This window comes from Lactuca sativa, chromosome 7, assembly GCF_002870075.4.
Source record: "Lactuca sativa cultivar Salinas chromosome 7, Lsat_Salinas_v11, whole genome shotgun sequence".
Taxonomy (NCBI): Eukaryota; Viridiplantae; Streptophyta; class Magnoliopsida; order Asterales; family Asteraceae; genus Lactuca; species Lactuca sativa.
The window spans coordinates 14,280,220-14,287,204 of record NC_056629.2 but is presented as its reverse complement, the minus strand read 5'-3'; positions in this window follow the sequence as shown (position 1 = coordinate 14,287,204).

Genomic DNA, 6,985 nt, shown 5'->3' with positions numbered 1-6,985 from the left:
CTGGTTAGGATGTTGTTATGTTATGTGATCTGCTAGATCGGTTTGGTTCGATGTGAATTGTTATATGATTATATGTTTATATGCATATGGTTGTTTGGACCGGGGTAGGGTTGAGGCGGGCCCTGCTTTGTGCTGTAGGCCAACATACCTAGGGCGGACCGGTTAGACCGAAGTCCCGACGTGCGGTCCGGATAGGCTGTAGGCCCAAGGAGGGCGGACCAGGCGTGTCGAGGCTCGAAGATGATGGATTTTAGCCATAAGAACATCCTATGTGCTCATGCAAACCCTAATGCTTGGATCTAGGTTTCTCTATTGTACATGCAATTCATCCAAGACTTTAAACCCTAGTTCTAGCATACAATTAATCACATTAACATGTGAAAGGGTTTTAGAACTTATCTTGATTGTTATGTAGCAATAACAATCTGAAATCCTCCTTGTAATGACTTTAGAAAGCATAGAGTCACAATTGTCACTCCTCTAATGGTTCACAAACACCAAGAGCAAGAGGAAGAAGAATAAGGAGTGGGGAGGCTGCCCTAAACGTGTGGAAACCCTAATGTACAATTTCACCACGTTTTTGAGCCTTAAGGGTCCTTTAAATAGTGAGGCTATTAGGGTTATCTAACAAGGAAACCCTAATTTGGATACTTAAGCCCTAAGCAACCCATGGACTCCTTCCTTAAAGGCCTAGGACGATTTCTAATGAGTTTCCCCATAGAATTCGTCCAACCCTTTAATATGGAGTCCATTAGCTCAATATTCAACTATCATACAGTTGACAGTTCTAGTCCCTTAAGTTTAATTAATGTCTTTTAGCCACAAACTTAATTCTTATTAATTCTTGACTAATATTAATTAAACAATATGATTTCTCCTTTAATATATTATTCTCATAATATATTAATAAATCATAATTAATCCTTTGTCTCCATAATTCATCCTATCAAGTTGCTTTGGTGAAGGCAACCCAAAAGGACCATGCACCATCGGGTCAAGTACATACCAAAATAGTTATGGACTTAGACACTAATCCAATAGTCTCCCACTTGGATAAGTCTAATAACTATTCTACGTATGACTTCAGATCCTGATCTTCAATCGTAGCTTTCCAAAGCGGCTGTCAACTCTGATCTTATCAGATGCGCATGTCCTTTAGATAAGGGATCATATATTCCTCCATTATAGATATCGTATAGATATGAGACATAAACTTAATCATTCCCTCTATACTATTTCCCGACTTCCGATTTATGACGACTGACAACAAACTACAATTAAACCATCAATTTAGTCTCGGCTCGGCCAAGCGCTTAGGTGCCATCACTAAATCATAGAGGGGCCCAAAGATATCGCTTTTATCCTACTTTGGATAAAAGGAACGGATAAACTTTGACTGAATGCTCGCTTGCAATCACTTACCGAATTATAGACAACAATATGTTTTATAACACCAAGTTACTGGTGCGTTTACATATTATCAATGTGCAACCGACTCGCAAGATACAACTCACACATCTTGGTTTCAAGAATATAAGATGTTATCGTCTCACCAATCACTCGTAATATAATTCATGAAGTGATCCAAGTGAGCGTGGGTTTAATCCAATGCTCAAATCATATTCATAATCACTCATGAACGTTGCAGCAAACATTTGCTTATGTCTAATAAGCTTTAGACAATCCACACACCAATTCACGACAGTCTTCATTCATACCTACTTCCATCATATGAACGACTGTGGCCCGTTCGAATAATTTAACTGTTCTGAACCAATTAAATTATTCAGGAAGTCAAAACATGCAAAGTGAAACACGAGAATAATACTAATCCCATATGGCCTCAAACCTTTGAGTATAAATAAAACACCTTTTATTCATCACCATATCGATTACTCATTATTTGTTGTTTCGGGTAATCAACTTCTTACTTGAATTATTACTACACTTGTCCCATGCTCTTAGCATGCACACAATGCTTACCTATGGTTCTTACTTTGTGAAATAGATCAAATGAACACATTTCCAATCATACTCATTTCACAACTCTTAATCCTTTTTCACAAGTGAAAGAATATCAAATTCTTGCCATTTATAGAATATGCTAGATTCTAACATTTTATGCAATGATCCTTTTGTAATGTCACTGCACTAAGGTCACAATGACTATTGCCAATGAATTACAAAGCTCTCTATTGGGAATTGTTACAAGACAATTCCATAGATGTGATGTCTCTCACTCAAAGTACATTCCTTTGAACATCCTTTTGCATAAAAGTTTCTAATCTAGACATAGATTCTTAATATCCAACTCCTAATATGGAACCATTTCCATATTTTCCATATGACAACTCATTCTTAATAGAATCTCATCTATTCATAATAATGTCGATATGGTCCATCCAATATCATACTTCCAACTACTCATAAGCGACCAATCCTTAGCGAGCTTTGGATCGTCCTTTGATAGTTGTTTAATTATCTTAGTCAAAACCGATTCTTGTCCTTTTCCCTCTAAATGCGCTAGACATTTGGAAAATTTTAGAATGGTCAAATATTATAGCATTTGCAATTGATCCTTAACCCGAAGTGTATAGGACACGATGCATAATGTCTTACATAAAGATCTGATACTTTATCAATCTTCTGCCATAATATTTTATGTGTCACATTCTCACAATTCGAACTATGAAGAGGGATGCCACATCATAATTGAAATTTGAGAACGCACTATGTATCCTTGACTAAATTTATTAACATTCCACAACCTAAGCCTTTAGATTTGAAATGAAACATAATATTCTCTCCCTTAATTATAGCAAAACAACTATTTAACCCTTACGACTTTGCAAAGTATAACTCGTGTTTTTTATAATTAATATTGCTAACTTGCAATACTTGCCTTAATAATCATACAAGCACAACATTTATGCTCCCATTATCATGATGATTATTATCAAATAAGCATAATACTTATGCTCCCACTAGCTTTGACATGATAATCCTTTATCTAAGCTTCTTAACCTTATACACCTTTGCCTTAGATAGCTCATATGTGTGTCTAAACAATTCAGACTAATTGCCAAATCTCACAATTCGAATCATGGAAAGGGATACCGTAACCATAATCGAATTCGAGAATACAATTTCACAATCACTATCTTTTTAAAATCTCTCTTAGTGAAAGCATTTCCTCACAGTCATCTTCATGATGGAGGGAATCTTATGACACTTAGATTTTAATGGTGTATGTGTTCCTATCCATGTGAATTTGTCAAAACCAAAGTTTACGACAAATTCAAACTCATATGGACCGAACCTTCTCAATCTTGATTTCTTGCCTTATGGTAACACGAGTTCCCACCATGTCTTCCAAGTAGTTAAGAAGCTCACCCTTTCTTATCAATGTACTTTTCATTGATCAAGGTCCTTGCCTTTTATGCATTCAAATGAGAACTCATAGAACTCACATGCATAATTAACTCAATTGGAATGGCACAGAAACAAGATAGTGTCAACACGAGTTGTAAACCTCAAGTCGTGTGCTAGTGATGTTCGATAAGGTTTATTCTTGATTTGTTCTTGAAACCTTTCAAGACCATTAAGACTCCCACTGACTCCTTTACATATAAGATTCTCTTGTCAATAAAGATTTCTTGACAAACAAATATTCAAGAGTTAGTGTAGCTTTTATCAAGACAAAACACTTCATAAAATTGTTCCTAGTTGGTCTTTGTCTTATCCAAGACATCACAACTTTCCACATTTGATGATTGTTATAAACCATCTTAAGACTTGTCACTCAATGTCACAATCTTAACTCTAAGACTTGTTTTGGAACGAAGTATGATTGACTTCTTGATTTAACCATTTCCTCAATTCTTGATTCCTCTTCTCAAACATACAATTGTACTAAGACTCACTTAGAGGATCAATTGAGATAAGGTCTTTAATCATTAAGACCTATCATAAAACATAATAAAAGGTACTCTCCCTTCTTCTTATAATAGAGAAACTTTTATCTTTCTGCCTACTTGATTCTTCTTATTCATTCTGCTATTGATTTAAACTCTTTCAGTCAAATCAAAACTACACTTAATCTTATAAGTATAATCATATTTACTAAACTTTTAGTAAATCATGACGAATATCTTTGTCACTCTTGTGGTGGACTTGATTAACACACAACCTTGTGTACTCGATCTCCTAGTCCTTCACTTGACACTTTGTCAACGAATTAGTCTAATTTCCAAATATGAAATTTCTCATTCATCATGCAACCAAGTTGTATGATTCCAAGTTTCTGTCCAATTGAAACTTGGGTGATGAGAAACTTTCCCTATTTGGTAAATTCTTGACCTTTCCACAAATAACATAATTAAGAATCAAATCCATTATTGCTAATAATAGAAATTTACAAACATCAATTTTTCATACACGCCATTGCAAGGATAAATAAATAATATAAAATCAAAATTTATTTTATTGCGGAAAAATTTGTCCTTACAATGCAATTCAATTGAAAAACTATGTTGTTACATATTCCTAAGCAATCTATTCTAACTCCAAGTAGTAGCTTAAGATTCTAATCTTCAAGTAATGCGATCGAAATCCATTTCTTCACGATTAGATTTCGCTCACTTCTTTCCTTAAGGTTCCTCTCTTTTCTTCGATCCTATAAGACATCGAAATGTAATCTTATCACATCATGTATTAAGAATCTAGAATAGGAACTTAAAAGATTTAGTTAATGGGTTTTACCTAAAGTAGAGCCATACGTTTTGACTCTCCCATCTCTTAGATCTCTTAGGTAAATATGGCAGCTTCGTCTCCAATGCCCCTTCTCTTGGCAATAAAAGCAAATTGTCTCTTTTGGAACAGCGCACGGAACTACTTCTGACTTTGCCTTTCTCTTATGATCAAACTTTTCGATCATGGCATGCCTTTCGTTTCCATTGCCTATATCCATAGAGGTCCGGAAGGCCGATCCACTAATCAACTTTGCTTTTCCAGTGCGCCAAATCATTGTTGATTCAGCAGCAATAAGCATATAGGTGAGATCAATGAGGGTTACATCGTGGTTCATCATATAGTACTCTCTTACGAACTCACTATATGAGTTAGGAAGTGACTGAAGAACCCAGTCAACAGCCAGCTCCTCACAGACAACAGATCCCAACATTCTATCAATGTGTGACTTCATCTTTAGGACGTATGCACACATCGACTTTCCTTCTTCATGTTTACTTGCCAAAAGGGATTGAGTGAGTTTGAACTTTTCAATCTTTCGAATTTGTGGGTTAGGGAGAATAATAGGAGGAGGTGGAGGAAGTGAAGCATGATCTCTTGTCCCTCGATCGAATCGTGGAATATCATCTTCATGTGGAAAGCTTGTTTCACGGGATTTGGGAATACCATAGTTGTCATACTTTGACATCTACAAAATGGGAGAAAACAAATTCAAGTTAGTTGATTAGAATCCTCGATGTGACACCCAAATGAAACATCAAGGCTAGGATCCAACACAATACACTACAACCTAGAAAAGGGATGTCGTAATCTAGTTGCAGAATATTTGAAGGTAGGTAAATGACGATTTACCAATTTCCACCATGAAAAACGAAAAAGAAATTTAAGTTTTAAATGTATTGAAAATTCCTAGATCTTTTGAGATTCATTGAACATTTCAATGACATGTTTAAATCTCGATATGCCCCTCTAGTTTGTGACTGGGATACCGAGGATCACAAAGCGGGTGTGAATAACCATGCAAACTTACATGGTGCCCCCACATGTTACAGTCACCTATTCGATGTGCCAGTTAACCATACACGCTCCACCAAACTATGACAAACATTGAGTCACCCTTTGCTACCTTTGCTTAGAACCATTTTGTGTGCCGTTTAACCACACATGCTCCACTAACGTCTTCGCAAGGGTACAAAGTGTAATTTCATGGAATTGCATCAATTCACTTTTGCCTAAAGTAACTAAGATTGGGAATTTTATGAAAGCATTTAGTTACTTTTGTACTTCATTATACTTATAAGGGAAGGTTTCTGTCCTATCCTACCCGTTCGGCTAACGACCCTCCACTAGTCAAGAGTGCGGTGGGTAAGAGTGGATACCCATTCAACCACCATTTTATAGGTAATTTCCTTAAACACCCCTTATAGACTAGCTTCGTGAATGAGGCCTACTAACGGTAAGACTGACTCTTTACTCATACATATATATAATGTTAGACTTTTAATGTTATATATAGTATAGGGTGTATTTTACACTTTTAAAATACTAGATGGTCAAATTTAATAATTATACTTTTAATTTAATTAAATTGTAAACCAAAACTTATGGATTTATTAAATCTCTTTTAATTATACACCTTAACTAATTAATAAAACCATAAGGGTGCGATTTGAACTTTTCAAAACTATACTAGGGTTTTAGAATTTAACATTTCTAAATTAAACTTTTAATCAACTTTTAAATTCCAAAACTTGAGGGCAAGTTTTGAAACATTTCAAATCATTAGGGTTTAGAATTTAAATATTTCAAAATCAAACCTTTTAATCAAAAATTTAAATTCCAAAACTTGAAGGCAAATTTTGAAACCTTTCAAAACTATTAGATCAAAATATAAATAAGGCAATTAAACAATTAATTGGTGATTATCTAATTATGATCTAATTCAATTTCATGCAAGATAATGATCAAATAATCCAAATAATTTAACATTTATCAAATAAGGCAACAATTATCTAATTAGATGACCAAAATCTTTTATTTTGACAAAGATAATCATAAGGAATCAATAAAATCTGAATTTTATTAATTTTAAACAATTATGGCAGTTATCCTAAGTCAAAATAGGCAAAAATCCCGAAACAGCCTCCTTCTGACGCTCGAACTCGCCGAGTTCCTCTATGGACTCGCTGAGTTGGAGCTACTCGCCGAGTCCACATTGGAACTCGCCGAGTTCATC